The sequence below is a fragment of the Sciurus carolinensis genome, chromosome 5 (genome assembly GCF_902686445.1).
Source record: "Sciurus carolinensis chromosome 5, mSciCar1.2, whole genome shotgun sequence".
In the NCBI taxonomy this organism is placed as follows: Eukaryota; Metazoa; Chordata; class Mammalia; order Rodentia; family Sciuridae; genus Sciurus; species Sciurus carolinensis.
Window position 1 is genome coordinate 150,469,539 of NC_062217.1, and position 18,322 is coordinate 150,487,860.

The 18,322-nt window shown below is 39.2% G+C and overlaps 1 protein-coding gene and 1 long non-coding RNA gene across 2 annotated transcripts in view; one reads left to right on the forward strand and one right to left on the reverse strand.

The window, feature by feature from the left end:
* LOC124985121 (uncharacterized) overlaps positions 1-10,091 on the forward strand; it is a 48,023-nt gene extending 37,932 nt beyond the window's left edge. Inside the window, exon 3 of the long non-coding RNA XR_007108807.1 lies at positions 9,829-10,091. This is a non-coding gene — a long non-coding RNA (uncharacterized LOC124985121). The remainder of the gene's footprint in view (positions 1-9,828) is intronic.
* Armh3 (armadillo like helical domain containing 3) overlaps positions 1-18,322 on the reverse strand; it is a 195,373-nt gene that overhangs the window by 36,458 nt on the left and 140,593 nt on the right.

Here is an 18,322-nt window from a genome sequence, read left to right on the forward strand (position 1 = left end):
GAGCTATCTCCCCAGACCTTAGATTGTTAAGACTAGCTTCAAAATTGGAATACTGCACCAGGTACGGTGGCACGTGTCTGTAATCCCAGTGGCCTGGGAGACTGAGGTAGGAGGATTGAAAGTTCAAAGTCAGCCTCAGCAATAGCGAGGCGCTAAGCAACTCACTGAGACCCTGTCTCTAAATAAAATACAAAATAGGGCTGGAGACGTGGCCCAGTGGTTGAGTGTCCCTGAGTTCAATCCCTGATACAACCCGCACTCTACCACACACGCACACACACAAATGGAATCCTGCCTCAGCCTCTTGAGTAGCTGGGATTCCTGACATTCAGCCTAAGATGTCTTGATTTTGTTTACCAGGTTGTCTTCACATAAAAAAGCAATTTCTCTTTATCACTAAAAAGCCTAAGACTCACTTTTCCTTGAAGGTTCAGTTAAAATACTGTTGCTTTCATGAACAACACTGCATGTATAATAGAAAAAAGCAAAGAAATAGGCCTGAGGTAAAATCCTGATCCTTATTGGCTGTGTGGCTTTGGACAAAAGACCAACCTCTCTCTGAGTACCAGTTTCTTTATCTGGTTGCATTTCCTCTGTATTTTCCTACATTCTATCTAACTTGCCCTAAAGGAACTTTTTAAAAGCAGCTTTCCCTTTCTTAGACAATTTTAATAATATACTATGTAATATACTACAGAGTATATTCTCAGGTGTCTGGGGATTTAAGACCAAAAAGCTATTGTAATCATAATTGTTTTTACTGAAGGGGAAACCTTCAAACATACTGGTTTCTGAGAAGGGGTAAATGTATGTCTGAATAGTATATGGCAGTGGTTAAATGGTTCATCTGAGGTTGCATTATTTAATTTTACACTAACATTTCTTTTCACCTTCAGAACTGCCTCACATACTCCCCATTTCATGCAGTAATAAGCTTTCTTCCTCATGAAGCCAATGAATCTTCAGCCCATCCAATTCAACAACAAAAAAAGCAATTTCCCTTGATGCCTGTTAACAGCAGTGCATTACAAGCCTCAGAGACTCTGCTGATTAACATTTAACAAAATAAAACTTCAAATAAGAATTCCTTCTAACCTTTTCACTTTGAAACTATCTATTCAAAACTTCAGTAACTAGTAGGGCGTGGTGGCACACACCTGTAATCTTAGCTCTGGAGGTTGAGGCAGGAAGATCACAAATTCAAGGCCAGCCGTAGTAATTTAGCAAGACTCTCAGCAACTTAGACAGAATTTATAAATAAATAAATACGCAGCGGCTTGGGAGGTTGATACAGAAGGATTGGGAGTCCAAAGCCAGCCCCAGCAAAAATGAGGCACTAAGCAACTCAGTGAGACTCTGTCTCGAAATAAAATAAAAATAGGGCTGGGGATGTGGCTCAGTGGTTGAGTGCCTCTGAGTTCAATCGCTGGTACCAAAAATAAATAAGAAAAACTGGGGATGTAGCTTAGTTATAAAGCAACCCTTGGATTCAATCCCCAGTACAGAAGAAAAAAAAAAAAAAAGAAAGAAAAAAAAAATCTGAAAATGACCTGTAGGGTATTCCTCTAATTTATCCCCTAAGTCCTAGGTCTTAACCCTTTCATGCCAATTATCCCCCTCATTACACTACTATTACTGTGCCCACTCTTTTGATGACCAAAGACACAAAAATGAAACCTTATTATAGGGGTATTTGGATAACCAGTCAGAAGAACGAGTTACTTCTGGCCAGTGTATCATAGTTGCTTGTTTTACCCAATGATCCAATTTTGTAAACTGGCTTAAGACATTACTAAAGAGAATTTGGACTAGGGTTGTGGCTCAGTGGTAGAGCCCTTACCTAGCATGTGTGAGGCACTAGGTTCACTTCTCAACACCACATATAAATTAATAAAAAATAAAGGTCTGTCAACATCTTAAAAAATGTTTAAAAAAGTATGTGATTTGTATGTATATAAAAAAAAGAAATTACGAATGAAAATTTGATTCATTGTGCATACAAATTTTCTAGTTGAAGGGAGTGGAACAAAATGTGATTACTGACATCTTAAGAACCTTCATATTTTAACACAGGAATGATTTGAGTCAGTGTTCCTCCTGATTTCTAGGGGGAAAACACATGTCATACCTGGTAAGTTATTCACCTACTCACTACATTTTCATAAAGGTTCTGCATTAGATGAATGAAGGTTCACAATTCATTATACTGGAGAGGAATGGGAGAGAGTCAAGGTATATGAAATTTATAAGAACATGGCCTGAGAGGAAGCTGCCTAATTTTCGAACCTGTGTGCACGACTATACATTTTGGCTGTATGGGCTTCCTACCTCAATGAGGTAGGACTTTGCCCAATGTTTGCTTCCTCCTTATCATCTGCTAAAAATTAAGCAATTGGTTAGAGCTACTTTGAAAAATAGGCTAATGTCTTTCTTTTTCTATTGTTTTGAGACAGTGTCTTACTTTGTTGCCTAGGCTGGCCTCAACATCCTGGACTCATGTGATCCTCCCACTCAGCTTTCCCAGTAGCTGGGACTAAAGGTACATGTCATCACACTGGTTAAAAATAAGCTAAGTTCTAGTTACTATGGGCCAAATCATAGATTTAAGCCAAGTAAGATGCTATGAGCTTTGCAACTTTGTCTAAGGTAGCCTTTCTTGCACTGCCACAAGGAATAGAATTTCTTCCCCCTTTAGACACCAGTCTAACATTTTTTTCAGTTTCTACAGTCCAACAAATGTAAAGGGAGAATGGACCACAGGAATTGAAAGAACCACTAAAAGTGAGCTGGGCACACCTATAGTCCCAGCTACTCAGGAGACTGAGGTAGGAGATCACAAGTTCAAGACCAGCCTGGGTAACTTAGGTAGACCCTGTCTCAAAATAAAATTTAAGCAAATGGCTGGAAATTAGCTCAGTGGTAGAGCAAGTGCTTTAATTAGCATGCATTAAGCCCTGGGTTCAATTCCTAGTATCAGAAAAACAAAGAAAGAGCCACCAAAGTAAAATAAACCAGCTACATTTCCATAAAAGGCATCACTTAATACACTCCCCTTGATGTCTGCTTTTTATTAAATATTTCTTTCAATAAATGAACAGAAGCTCCAAAACTTTCCTAAAGACACAATATCCACAAGATTACCTAACCATGCACAGATTCCATTACTGTGTGTTTCAGATTCCCTTTCCCTGTCTCAAGTGGAGGTCAGAAACTGCTGACAGAGTTCCTAGGGCTACAAAATGAAAACCTTTGGAATTGGTTTGGCCCAGGGTTTTCTATCTCCAGAAGCAAGAACCCTCTACACTCTCAGAAACATCTAGAGAACATAAGGAATAAAAGAGGTCATATGAAAATGGGTATTAGATATTTTTTGCCCCTCTTCAGGACACAGAAAATCCTAATACATCTTACAAAGAATTCTAAAGCAGTGGAGATCAGCTTGAAATTCCAAGAAGTGATTTAATCTTAATGACAAACATTTCAATCTCTTGAATGACTTGAAACTTTTTAAAAAACTGGCATGAAAAAAAAATGCAAATATTTTAAGTACATCTCATTCTCATTAGCCCAATTAATTATAAGACATTTAAGTTTTAAGTATAGGAAAAGTAGAAGGTCAAAAAATGAGCAATTAACTTAGGCTTCTTTTTCTATCAATTAAAAAATAGAGGCAAATTTTAGCAGATCACACACTAGACTGGGAGGGAGGGAAATATTCTGTGGATCCCATACCAGCTAGAGAAAAAGAGGCATATGGATCCCACACGCTAAATTAGAAGAGCTACACATATACCTCAGTGGTGGAGAAGGAGGGATTAAAGATCTCATGTGCACAAAGGAAGGCTGTCAGGAGTTCTGAGTGGTCCAGTGTGGGCCATACAGATCTTATATGAGATAGGAGTGGCCTTGATGTTCATACACAGGAGAGATGGGCCATATGGATCATATACTGGTTTTCAAGTACTCCAAGAAAAGAATGAAATTAAAAGTCACTGAAAGAGGTTTATCCTCCATCCCAAAGGAATCTTTTAGAACTCCTCAGGAAAGGCAATCAGCAAGACTGCCAAAGCAATTAAGCAGGCAAACATTTACCATAAAGCCCACATCAGTTAAGTGAACAGAGATGAATCTTATTACAGTGCACTGTCAGCTCTGAGCCTGCAGGTGCTAACCACTGAGATGTGGCATTGCTTGGCCCTGGCTGCTTGCCCGCCCACTGTGATGGAGAGCATCACCCTTCTTGTCAGCTTTGAAAAAACAGGCTGCTTTCTCTGGCAGTGACTTATGTTGTTCTGAGACCTATGACAAGTGTTTTCCTATAAGAAGTCTGTGTGTTGCTACTGAGAGCAGGTGGTGGGATTGGCTAGAGAAAGGAGCCTTAAGAGGTGGAGAGAATGGATGTGGTAAAAAGCAGGGGAGCTGGGTTAGATCCGTTAGTAAGGTAAAGAGAATGGGCCATTTTAGTAATTCAAAAATTAAATGAAGAATAAACAAACATTTTGCCTAAATGAAGTTGATGATCTGTCTCTCTCAAAAAAGGTAAAACTTCATTACAATATATCTGCCTTTTCTTCAGTAATAGAAATATTACCAAGGAATGCTGATTTCCAACATTAAGGGCAGCCCCAGTATCAGCTTTATTAATGAGCTAGCCTTAAGGTTAAAGGGTCACATTTTCTTAACAACCTAGTCAGTATCTATCCCCCCACCCTTGGCTATTTCTGAGGATGAAACCCAAAGAATTCTTTTATTTTTTTAAATTTTGATTCATTGTACACAAATGGTGTACAACTATCGTTTCTCTGGTTGTACACGAAGAATTCTTAAATGATTCTATTTGGGGGAGATTTAACTCATAGGCATTAGCAGAAGCAGGGCTGTGCAGATCCCACTGGGCAGCACTGGGAGATAACCTTTTGGCAAAGCAGTTTACAGTTACCTCACTCAGTAGACACATGAGAGACATTCCACTTGGGGTTCAGGTCCACAGTGGCTGCCACAATGTGGCTGCTAGAGGATCCTTTCCCAGGTTCAGAAACTGAGGCTGAGACTGCACCATTTACAGAAATTTCATCACAAAGATCCTTAAGTGCAATACTTTAAGATGATGGGTTTCACATGACTTTCTTCTAAGTCCATACCCAATACCTTCGATAGTTCAACTTAACTTCTGAACAGCGCATGAGGTGGATGTAACTGGCCATTACACCATCTCTGCTTTCTCATTCCTGGTAACCACCCAGACCTGCTTGCATCCATCTTTACTCATTTTGGGGTTCCATCCATTACTTTTAAACTGCCATCTGCAGCTCTGCTTCTCATCTCTGCAAATGCCAGAAAGCCCATCAGCTAAAGCCCGGGGCTGCTCAGCAGAGCTGCGCCCACCCGAACCACCAGGCCTTACAGACACGCGGTTGACTGCGGAAAGAGCGCGAGACCAAAGCCCCAGCGGTCTCTAGTTAGTATCTATTATTTAACAAAATCCACTGTTTGCCAGAGAAATGAATATCTATCCTAAGATTACAAATGACACCTGAGCACCTTTGGGCCCTATATCTGCAAATAATCTCGAGAAGCAAAATGAAATTCCCAAACTGACCAAATGCCAACCTACTAAGTGAGAGACCCAGAGTTTTTTTGTTTTTGTTTTTTCCTCCAACCAAAACATTCACAAGGGGAAGGTTGTAAGAGTAGCTGTGGAATTGGGGGGCACACACCTGTAATCCTAGCAGCTAGGGAGGCTGAGGCAGGAGGATTACGAGTTCAAAGCCAGCCTCAGAAACTCAGCAAGGCACTAAGTAACTCAGCTAGACCCTATTTTTATTATTTATTTATTTATTTATTTATTTATTTATTTTTATTTTTATTTTTGCTGAGCTGGGGATTGAACCCAGGGCCTTGTGCTTGCAAGGCAAGTACTCTACCAACTGAGCTATATCCCCAGTCCTAGACCCTATTTTTAAATAAAATATAAAAAAGGGCTGGGGCTGTGGCTCAGTAGTTTAAGCGCCCCTGGGTTCAAGCCCTGGTACCAAAAAACAAAAACAAAAAAAAAGTAGTAGCTATGGAGACAAATTCAAAAATTATATAAGTCATTTAAAAAACTCATCAAATACCACATGTATATTACTCCAAGAAGATAAGAATAGACTGAAGCAGGTAAGGCTCCTGTGTCCAGAAACCAATAAACTTCTAACTCATTACAGAGAGGAGATTCTGGAGACACTGCTGGGAGACAGCCATGCTTGGCTAACTGAAGAAGTGCCACAGAATAGGCTTGCCACTGAAATTACCAGAGGTCTCACTGCACATGTATTCACAGGCCCTTCTCTCCAGGCCTAGAAGAGAGCAAAAAGCTGTGGTAGAAAGTGATTTGCAATTGTACTTTGTCCCACGGCTCTTTGTTTGCAACAGGACCTGCAGTTCCCTTCCATTCAAGGGCAGTGGGAGGTGGGTAAAGGAGGGGCTTGAAAGTAGATGACTACTACTGGGAACCAAACAGTGCTGCCCAGGAGAGGACTTGATGGGAGGATAAATTTGAGGCCTGATTTTGACAGCACCTCCAGTAATAGCTGGTAAAGCAGGGGGCGAGAGCCAGTTCTAAACATTCATCATAATAGTGCAACAAGATGAAGGTCTTTAGGGGAGAGTCTATGAAATTCCAGAATAAGAAAATGAAACCCAAGTGAAGGGTGAGGCAGTTGGCTCTGGCAGATTGTCTCTACAGGAGGCTGGGTGTAATTGTTTTATGCTCACAAAGAAGTTATTAGTTGCTTTGTCTCCAAAATACCAGAAAGAGTGATAACTTCCCCCCCTCCTAAAAAGGTGATGCTACAAAAGGAAAAATCTGAAGTGATTACAGAATTTTGTTTTATCCTATCAATGCCCTTTTAGAAAGAGAACTTCTGTATTTTCTCCTCTTCCCTTACTCTGAAAAGTGAATGCCTTCTCATATAGTCAAGGAACACTCTGCTCCCAGAAGAGAGTACTATTGTATCTGAAGTGGTGGGTTTGCCAGAACCACTTATGACTCTTGATAATTCAGTCTGTTTGACAAACACCTGAATACCTGTTATATGCAGGTACTATGCCAGACAATGGGGGAGATGAATAAAATGGGATCCTAGATATCATGGAGCTTATAAATTAGCAGAAGAGACATTACCACAGACATAATTTCATTATGACATGCGAAGGACTAAGACAAAATATAGACAAAGGTTGCCATGGAGGCACAGAGGAGGGGTACTCAGCCCAAGTGGGGTGTTCAGGGAAGGCATTCTGAAGATGGTGCTTGAGCAGTGTGAAATATCAGTGGCTTTAATCAGGCAAGGAAAGGGGAGAGATGTGCTGGCACATTTTCTTACAGGGATGGAGACTAAAATCCACATTTTCTAATTATACAAAAGAAGTTTACGAGTTAATTAGGTTCATTCATTAAATAAACAGTCAAAATTTTCCAGTAACTAAAGTGAAAAGGTATACCTCTTTTCTTAGGGTTTCATTTTACATTTTTTTTCTGACTAAATGGGAAACAGGACAACCTTTGTGACCTGTTGGGGTCTTATCTGTTCCTGCTGACTCAAAGATGCTTCTGGGAGAGTCTAAGGCAGGTTCTGTAAACCTTCTCCCCCTAAACTCAATGTAAACAGGAAGTAGTTTTCTCAGTTGAAGGCAGGGCTTTAGGTCTCCTGGGAGAGTGGAGGGATCTCAGCTGTGCTGTGCAGTCCTCCGCAGTGTCAGTCTCCAGCTGGTGATGCAGCTGCCTCACTGAAAGCCACACTCAAATCTCTAGTCCCTGATCTCCACCAAACACACTGAAGGGACTAAATGGTTCTGCTTTGCAGCTGCTCATTATTTGTAAGAGTTTCTTTGGTTCTCTTTTGGCTTATAAGATACGGATATCCATTTGGGAAGGTCCTTGGTGAGAAACACAAAAAAAGAACCTTTAACCCCACAAAGAGCTTGAGCAAACACCTTGCTGCCAACAACAGTAAGGCATGTAAATACCTACACTAGTGGACTGTGAAACAGCATCAAAACGCACAGATTCCTTCAACAGGGCCTCTAGTTTACATAAATGACAGTAGCCCAGCCCATCATTCAGCCAATGAGAAGGTTTTTAAAGGCATCCTTAATGTCACTTATAATTCAGTAAGTCTACAAGGATAAAAACCAGAATTAATTGCTGAGACTTGTTACTTAAAAAGAAAGAAAAACAATGCATAAAGCTATCAATAATTCACTTCAAAGTGGCTTTCGTTGTCTTTGAACCCCATTTTGGATAATTAAAATCTTTTGGCTATCTTATTATTCTGAAGAGAATTAGAAGTCAGTAAATTCTACTGGGTTGGGATAAACAATTCAATTCATCATTGAGGAAAGGGACTCCGGTAATAATTCCAAACCATACATCCTGGTTATACTAGGTTAATCCAGGAGCTGCTGACACTGTTATTTCCTATTTTCTCTTAAGATCTGAAGCAGGGCTGGGGATGTAGCTCAGTGTTAAAGAGTGCTTGCCTACCCTGTGTAAGGTCCTGGGTTCAATCCCTGGTACAAAGAAAAAGAAAAAGAAAAAGAAAAGAAAAGAGGGCAGTGAGGAGAGGGGTGGGATGGATGGGGAGGGGAAGGATAATAGATTATGAGACATTATATGAAAAGAATTTTAAAAAAAATATTTAAATAAAAGTTTAAAAAATACTGCAACAAATGTTTTATTTTTATATCCTTGTTTGGGAAAGCTTCTCAAAAGAAATACATCTAGGAATGAAATTATTGGGTCATAAGGTTTGGGCAACTTTGTTTTTTTTTTTTTTCTTTTCTTTTTTTTGGGTTCTGGGGATTGAACCCAGGGCCTTGTGCTTACAAGGCAAGCACTCTACCGACTGAGTTATCTCCCCAGCCCGGCAACTTTGATTTTATGAAATATTGCCCAACTGCTCTCAAAGTGATGCTACCAATATATACTCCTACTAGCAGTATAAAGACACTTCTGAAATCCAACTCTAATAACTGAATAGACTGAAGAGTGGTTGGGCCTGATGATGCATGCCAGTAATTCCAGTAACTTGGGATGATGAGGCAGGAGGATCACAAGCTCAAGACCAGCCCTAACCATAGCAACTTAGTGAGACCCTGTTTCAAAATAAAAATACAAAGAGCTGGGGATGCAGCTCAGTGGTAGAGGGCCCCTGGTTTCAGTCCGTGGTCCTGCAAAAAGAGGGCAGGAAGGAATAGCGGCTGCTATAAGGGGCAAAGTCTGAAGGCAGAACAGTGAGGAGGTGCTTATAATATGAATGTAACACCTTGAGCTAAAATAGTGGTTGTAGGAATGGAGAGGAAAATTTACTTTGAGAATACTTAGAAGGTAGATCTGAAAGAACACTGACTAGGTGGGTGATAGATAAAGATGAAGCTAAAGCAACTTTAGGATTTCTACTTTAAGCAACCGTACAGATAATAGTACCATTAACTGAGAGAGCCAACACGAGAGGAAAAGGTTCATAAATTGCAGGGGTGAGGGCAATCAGGCCTATTATTCAGAATGTCAAGTTTGAGATGCTTGTGGGACCTTAGGTAGTATATGAAGTTCAAGGGGCAAGACCATGCTGTTTGCAAATAATTTTGAAGCTGGTTCACCTGGAGAGTTACAAAGAATCAAATATGTAGACTCAAAACAGTTAAGGGCAAAGTAGAACAGCACTTTCTACCAGTTAACATATATTCCTCTATTTTGGAGCGGGGGAGCCCCAGTAATTTACATGCCCTATGATACAGGTACCCTCCCCTTGAACTAATTCTGTATCTGACTTTCTGCCTGTCTAGACTAATGCCTTCAACTTAAGCTGGAACAAGCAGAGATGAAAGAAGACAGTTTCATAACACTAGACCTCACAGAACTACCAAGCTGTGCTTTAAATGTCTACCAACAGGGAGAAGATCTGACATCCTGTTTGACAAAGGAAATAAGCCTTGGTTCCTCTAAGTATATTCTACCCAAATACACTTAAATAATTCTATAATTTACTGTTTTTGAACTTCTTGCTCTTCTAGATCAATGGAAAGGTACCTTTTAAGCAAGAAGTAAATATTTACTAAAAAGTTATGGTATTTTGTTTTGTTTTGATGGAGGGGGGTCTCACTTTGTTACCCGGGCTGGCTTCAAACTCCAGGGTTCAAGAGATCAACCTGCATTAGACTTCCAAGTCAATGTATCTACAGGCACATATCACCATGCCTAGCTATGGTGACTACTTTTTTATCCTCTTCTTAATTTCAATAACATGGCTCAGGAACTGGGACAATACTTTTGATCCTGAAGTTTTATTTTAGTGGTATACAGGAATAGTTAGGAATCTATTACCCTAACAGTGTTAGGCCTGTTTCAGCAACAACTGATGTTGGAGAACACTAGGTTAAAAACACAGAGTTATATTCTAATATCACAAGGTGTTGCTCTCTCTACTGTCAGAAATCAAGTAGAAATAGTGATTTTGAAAACCAGGCTTACATGCAATATTTCAAGTCCTAAAGTGAGCAGGGCACAGTGCTGCATGCCTGTAATCCCAGCTACTTGATAGGCTAAGGCAGGAGAATAGCAAGCTTGAGACCAACTGGGCAACTTGGCAAAACCTCTTCTCAAAGTAAAAAATAAAAAGGGATAGGGATATAGCTCAGAGGTATAGCACTCCTGGGTTCAACCCTCAGCATCAATGATTAGATCAGATTAAATCAAATCTGGCTAGATTGGATTAATGGATAAAATAAAATGAGGGCACAGTATTGATAAAGAACTGAATAGATATGCAAAAGTTAATTGCAAAAGATAAAACTATGTTCAGAACAGTAAATTAAGGGGGAAAAAGAGAGACTAGAAGAAGGTTTGTTATAAGCTTTATGATGAATGGAACTGCAATTTTGCAATTTCCATCAGCATGGAAAAATGAAATGACTGCATGGCATCTAAAACCATGCTTTTGGGCTGGGGAGATAGCTCAGTTGGTAGAGTGCTTGCCTTGCAAGCACAAGGCCCTGGGTTCAATCCCCAGCATTGCAAAAAAATTAAAAAAATAAAATAAAATAAAACCATGCTTTTACATGTTATTATTTTATGTTTTATGATAACAATAAACTATATTAAAAAACATTTTTGGAGCCGGGAGTAGTGGTGCACGCCTATAATCCCAGCAGTTTAGGAGGCCGAGGCAGGGAGATTGGATTGCAGGTTTGAATCTAGACTCGGCAACTATAAGCAACCTAGTGAGACCCTGTCTCAAAAAAAAAAAAAAAAAGGCTGGGATGTAATGTAGTTTGGTGGTAGAGTACTTTCTCTAGGTTTGATCCTTACCACCACAAACAAAACATTCATTTCACTAAACAAAAGTGAATTTAATAAGAAGTTTCTTCTTTTTTTTTTTTTTTTTGTGGTGCTGGGGATTGAACCCTGGGCCTTGTGCTTGTGAGGCAGGCACTCTACCAACTGAGCTATCTCCCCAGCCCAATAAGTTTCTTCTTAACATTTAAACATTTAAAATGAATTCTAAATGTCTAAAATCAGAATTAAATGTCCAATAAAAAAAATTAATGATTTTTAATAGGATTTGAGCTTGTATCTTTCATTATTACAACCACTTTTAGTTGGAGATATGGTAAAATAAATTATTATTATTATTATTATTATTATTATTATTATTATGGACCTTTTGTCAGGAAGTAAGACTTAAAAATACTTTATAAAAAAATGAAAGACCTTCAATTATATCCACCCCAAAACTGCCCATAAAATACAAGACATTTCTGGAAGATCACTATGGTGATGGCCATCATGGCTCAGTCAAGCAGCTTGGAGTTCCATTCTGCCTCCTCAAGAAGAATACAGAATTGAAGAGAATCTTCCTCCAAGCAGTGGGCAACAAGAAGGTAAGATGGGGGCTGGGGAGATAGCTCAGCTGGTACAGTGCTTGCCTCGCAAGCACAAGGCCCTGAGTTTGATCCCCAGAACCGCAAAAAAAAAAAAAAAAAAAAAAAAAAGAAGGTAAGATGGTCTGCTCCACCAATCTCAACTGCTCAATATCTGCAGACTCGAGGCACTAAAGCTCTGAGCCCTGCCTGGATGTGCTGTTCAAAGTAGCATTGCCTGATTATGTGCAGTGCTCACCTCACCACTGAGGAAATGTTCATTGCCTTGGCTTCCCACATCCAGCCTGGAGCCCAGGTGGGGAGCAGGGCAGCCAGACACTGCTACTCAGTGCTGACAGAGAAAAATGACTGCCAAGCAGATTCTGAGTAGGGACTAAGGACCCTTAAACACGACTTATCATTCAAGTCACTGTCTAGAGGCCCATGGAGCAGGGTGCAGTGGGGGAGCCCTGCCACTACAATGCTTCTGGGACAAATCAAGATGGGGTGAAGAGGGTTTTGAACTAACTTGAATTTTTTTCTTTCTTATCATGACTTACTGCTTAACCCTTTTTAATTTATCTTCTGCCATCACTCAAGGTATCTATTAATCTTAGCTACCAAACTAGTCTTGTTTCCTCAATGCTCAGCTTGATATCTCAGCAGCTTTTCTACTCTTAATTCACCTCCTTGTGGAATGCTGGCCCCTCTTGAGCTTCCCCCCAACCCCCGCCTTCTCTTAACCATAAAGGCATACAGGCTACCCTCATTCTTTTTTTTTCTTCTTCCCAGGGCATCCCATCCTCTGTCATAACTTGAACTATCTTTCCTGGAGTAAAATCCTACCTTTCTCTTTGTTTCTAATTCCAATTTCTGTGCTATAGAAGGTCACCTACTATCAACTTCCTTCAAATACCACTCACATACTTTGTCTAAACTAGAACTGATGCCAGACAAGGTGGCTCACACCTGAAATCCCATGGACCACAGCAGCTGAGGCAGGAGGATTGCAAGTTTGAGGTCAGTCTTGACAACTTAACAAGGGCTGTGGCTGAAGCTCAGTGGTAAAGCTCTCTTGGGTTCAATTTCTAGTACCACAAAAAAGAATCCATGATTTTACATACATACACCTGTGCCTTCCTCCCTGACCTCCCTATTCCTATTAAAGACACTTTATCTGCTCAGTTTCCTGAGTTGGAAAATAGTGTTATCTCTCCTTCTTCTTCCTTCTCTCTTTCCCAGCACCCCCAATCAATTCAGAATATTTTGTCTTTTAAAAAGGTTCCTGAGTCAGGCACAGTGGCACACCCCCTAATAATCTCAGCAATTTGGGAGGCTGAGGCAGGAGGATTACAAATTCCTGGTTCAGCAATTTAGCAAGACCATGTCTCAAAATAAAAAAGACTGGGATGGAACTTAATGGTAGTGACCCTGGGTTCAAACTCCAGTATGTATGTATGTATAAAAGTATGAATAAATAAATAATTAAAAAGCTCCTGAAATGAACTCTCCATTTTCATTTGCTTTTTGTACCATTGCATTTTCCTTCCTGGTCTCCTTTATCCCAATCACTTTGCTGCTACTTCATTTCACTCTCTCAAAGCACATGCCTACGTATTTCCCACCACCACCTATTTCAGAAAACTGCACCTAAAGTAGTCTTTCATATTAAATTAACACCTATCGGTATGGATAGTGAAATCAATTTAGTGGATTAAATCAGCCTTTTTAGAAAAGTAAAATAAAATAAAAAGTATCAGAGTATATGTCACATGGAAAAATAATACAAGACATTTCTAAGGATATCAAAGATCAACTGATTTAAAAAATTTTTAAATTTTCTTTAGAGTCTTTAGATTTAAACGATACTACCTAACATTTTGGTGCATTCTTTTTTTTACTGGTTCTTTTTAGACATGATAGATTCCATTTTTATATAATTATACAAGCATGGAATATATCTTATTCTAATTAAGACCCCATTCTTGTGGATGAAATTCACTATGGTGTATTCATATGTGTACATAGGAAAGTTATGTCAGACTCATTCAAACTTTTTCCTTTTCCTATTCCCCTCCCTTCCCTTTGTCTAATCCATGAATTTCTATTCTTCCCCTCCTCCCATTAGGTATACCCTTTAGGTACAATTTCTCTCAAAGGATTTTTGAATACACAAAGAAAATTTGACAATAGCCTAAAAACGTGAACTCAGGGCACTAATAATTTTGAGCTTTTCTGTTGTTGTAGCAAACTTAGGAATGCTCTTCTACTAAGCTACATTTGTTGTCCTTTTTTATTTCATTTTGAGGGCTGGGGCGATAGCTCAGTTGGTAGAGTGCTTGCCTCACAAGCACAAGGCCCTGGGTTCAAATCCCCAGCACCACAAAACAAAAACAAAAACAAAAAAAAACCCAAAGTACAGCATATTTTATTTTGAAACATGTCTTGCTAAGTTTCCCTGGCTGATCTTGAACTGGCAATCCTCCTTCCTAAGTCTCCAAGGTCTATGGCATTATGTATTTTTGAATCTTACACATCTGCCAAGACTGGTCATATAGCCCAAGGTTACAGTACTTGCCTCGCATGTCCAAAGTCCTGAGTTCAATCCCAAGCAAAACTAAACAAAAAACATTTCTACATCTGCCAATGAAGAATTTGACAAGATTTAAAATTTTTCTATCACATGATTGGTACTCTAGCTATATTAAGCCAAAGATTCAGATTTATTGGAATTTTAAAATAAGACTGATGTTTCCCTTCTGCTTTATTACACGCCTGGTATATATTAAAATATTTGTGCACAGTGTTCTGTAGCAGACTCTGAAGTGTCATGAATACTTTTGCTAAAATCATTTGGAATATACCTGCAAATTATATGAACATCACCAGTGTATGTAATAGTTAAAATAAGTAGAAGACAATAAATTTAATGATCCTGAGTTTTTTGCTAATGCTCACTGGTTAAGTAGTGGAAAAGTTTACAAAAATTTGCTATATGTTATCAGAACTCAAGATTTTCTTGCATGCCTGCCAAATATTCAAGACAAAATATCAAATGTCCAATATCAAAGACAAAATGTTTAAGAATCGAGCAAATACATAACAGCTTTTCTCATCTGTATTACACCACATATAAATGAGTTAAATTTGAAGTCCCAAGGAAAGAAAACCTTATTCTGTGGCCATTTATGCTGAAATTGAAACTTTCCACAATATCAATAATACATTTTTCTTTGTGAATCAATATGTCGGAGATTTTAAATGTCAGTGACAGTATAATGTGAAACAGCTGCAAAAATTATAAGGAATTTTTGACAAATGCTTTGTTGATATTGATAAATTTAGAGTTGCTTTACAATTTATGCCATACTTCTTTGAATTTGATGTTGATACAAAAATCAGTGAATTTACTTAACCTGGAAAGAGGTAGCTTTGAAACTGATATGCTTTTGCTTCAAAGTCAAATGAATTCTAGAAAAAAAACATGAATCAGTTTTATCAATGTGGATGCACAGGTTAAAGGAAAATTTTTTTAGGTCTTCAGTGCAGTTACTGGAAATCTTTCTAGTATGTTTATAATGGGTATATTACTCTTTTTCAACTACAATTTTATGAAACCTAAATATACATTATTTTCAATGAAAATTTATTATGTGAACTGAGATGTGCTGAAAGTATAAAATACCTCCCTGATTTTAAAAAGAATGCAAAATGTTTCACTTAATACTGTTTTATTTCAATTAGATGTTAAAACAATAATATTTGGGATACTTTGGGTTAAATAAAATGTTTTTAAAATTGATTTCACATGTTTGAAAATACAGATATATGTGACTCAAAATATATTTCTATTGGACCTTGAGGTTTAGACCTTGTTGCAAATGTTCTTCCTCTTACTAGTCCATCTGCTCTTCCTGTGGAACATAATATAAGAAATCATTACAATGACAGTGCCCTGATAAGTTAAAAACACTAGAGAGTGAAATATTTCCAAAATCCCTAGTCGTTGGTGAATAAATGTTGTCTCTGATTGTTTCTGACATCAGAAGGAAGAATTGTAATCAAACTGACCTTCATCCCTGAAATTTATTACTAAGGGAGAATAAGCTGCTCTTCTATTTCTAATACCCACTGTTTGATAATCTAGCTACCTAAAATGCAGCCTTCCAACACTGAGAAGGAAAAATAAATGTTGAAGTTAGCATTCATGGTGTGTTCTTCTTTTCTACCACTCATCAACTACATTTTGAAACAAGAGCCTATAATCTCAAGGTTAAATACAAGAGAGGTGATTTTCTCTCCATTCAGGTCAAGACCAAGTCCATGCCTATATATACATTCACAAAACTATATATACAAACATAAAATAAGACAGTGGTTCTTTTTCTGTGTGTGTGTGAGGGGGTAATGAATGAGAATCTGATCAAAATTACAAATCAAGTCCTCAGAAAATAAGTGTGTCCACAGAGTTGGGATTAATTTCAGGGGATTTATAGACACTGTGAAGGCTATGTAAGGGCACCAATTTACATTCTCTGTTCTGTTAAAAATAAGGCTGGGGCACCCATTCATGATAAAAAAACCAGATAGAAGGAACATATCTCAACATCATAAAGGCTATATACGAAAACCCAAAGCCAATCTCATAGTAAGTGGGGAAAAACTGAAAGTATTTTCTTTAAAATCTGGAACAAGACAAGGATGTCCACTCTCACCACTCTTATTTAATACAGTGCTAGAAATTCTAGTGAGAACAATTAGGCAAGAGAAGGAAATAAAAGGGATACAAATAAGAAAAGAAGTTGTCAAATTATCACTGTTTGAGAGGGTATGATCCTGTACTAGAAGATCCAAAAAAAAAAAAAAAACTCCACAAAAGACTGCTAGAGCTAATAAACAAATTCAGCAAAGTACCAGGGAAAGAATCAGCATACCAAAATCAAAAGCTAGCTGGGCATGGTGGTAATCACCTGTAATCCTAGCACTGGAGGCTGAGGCAGGAGGATGGGAAGTTCAAGACCAGCCTCAGCAATTTAGTGAGGCCCTAAGCATCCTTGTGAGAACTTGTCTCAAAATAAAATCAATCACTGTAAGGTACTGGCATAAAAACAGACATACAGACCAATGGAAACAACTCCACACAGATATAGTCATCTGCTCCTTGGCAAAGGGTGTCAAAAACATACATTGCAAAAAGACAGCCTTTTTAACAATGGTGCTACAAAAACTGGTTAATTATATGAAGAATGACGCGAGACCCTTACCTCTCAACCTGCACAAAAATCAACTCAAAATGGATGAAAGACCTAGGAATTAGTCCAGAAATTATGCAGCTCCTAGAGGAAAATATAGGGTTAATATTCCAGCATACAGGCACAGGCAATGACTTTCTCAATAGGACCTTAAAAGCTCAGAAAATACTGCCAAGAGTTAACAAATGGGATGGTATCCAATTAAAAAACTTCTGCACAGCAAAGGAAACAAGAATGTGAAGACAGAAACTACAGAATAGGAGAAAATCTTTGCTAGCTACTCTTTTGACAAAGAATTCATATCTAGATATATCAAAAACACAACACCAGAGATCCAAGATGGCAGACTAGAGGGAGGCTGTGTTCCTTGTCGCTCGTAACTCCGGTTTCAAGCAGAGGATATCTGTTTCTTGACTGCTCACTGTCAGGCACTCATCCACCATTTGCCTGCCTCTCACCTGTCCACCGCCTGCCTTACACCTATCCATCACCCAACGCACGAGGTTTACCTCCCGATCATCCGACAACAGTCAGCAAACTGATCGATAACCGCTAGTGGAGCACCACCTGCCTGCTGTTGCCTGGAAGTTCACTGTTACAGTACCTGCAGGTTTGATTACACATAGTTGCCGCCATTTTGAGACAACAGCCAGGCCCCGTAGAACCCCTGGCCGGACTGAGCGAGCCCCATCTCCAGGATCCCTCAGTCCGACCGATCACTCCCTGCCTCAGGGGCCCTCACATCTACTGACTGCTCCTGGCTGTCAGGACCCCCAGACCAACTGACTGCACCCTATCACCGGGACCCCAGACCGACTAATTGCAACCAGCCTCCAGGATCCCACAACCACACCAAACACACCTGACCCCCAGATCCCCTGCCTCACCAACCACATCCCGCCTCCAGGACCTCCTGCTGACCACGGCCACACCCTGAGCTGCAGCTCCCCATTTGCCAATACATTTGGAAGCCAGAGCCACCATCTTGGATAATCCTGGAAGCTGTAGCTCTGACCTTTAGGTAGGGTAAAACCCATCCTGAGATGCCTGCTGGAGGCTTGAAGCTCATTGCCACATACCTCTCATGCATCAGGCTACTGAACTCTGGGAGGTTTCATTACTATATGACTGTTATACTGTAGATTTTCTTTCTACTCCTTATTGAAAAA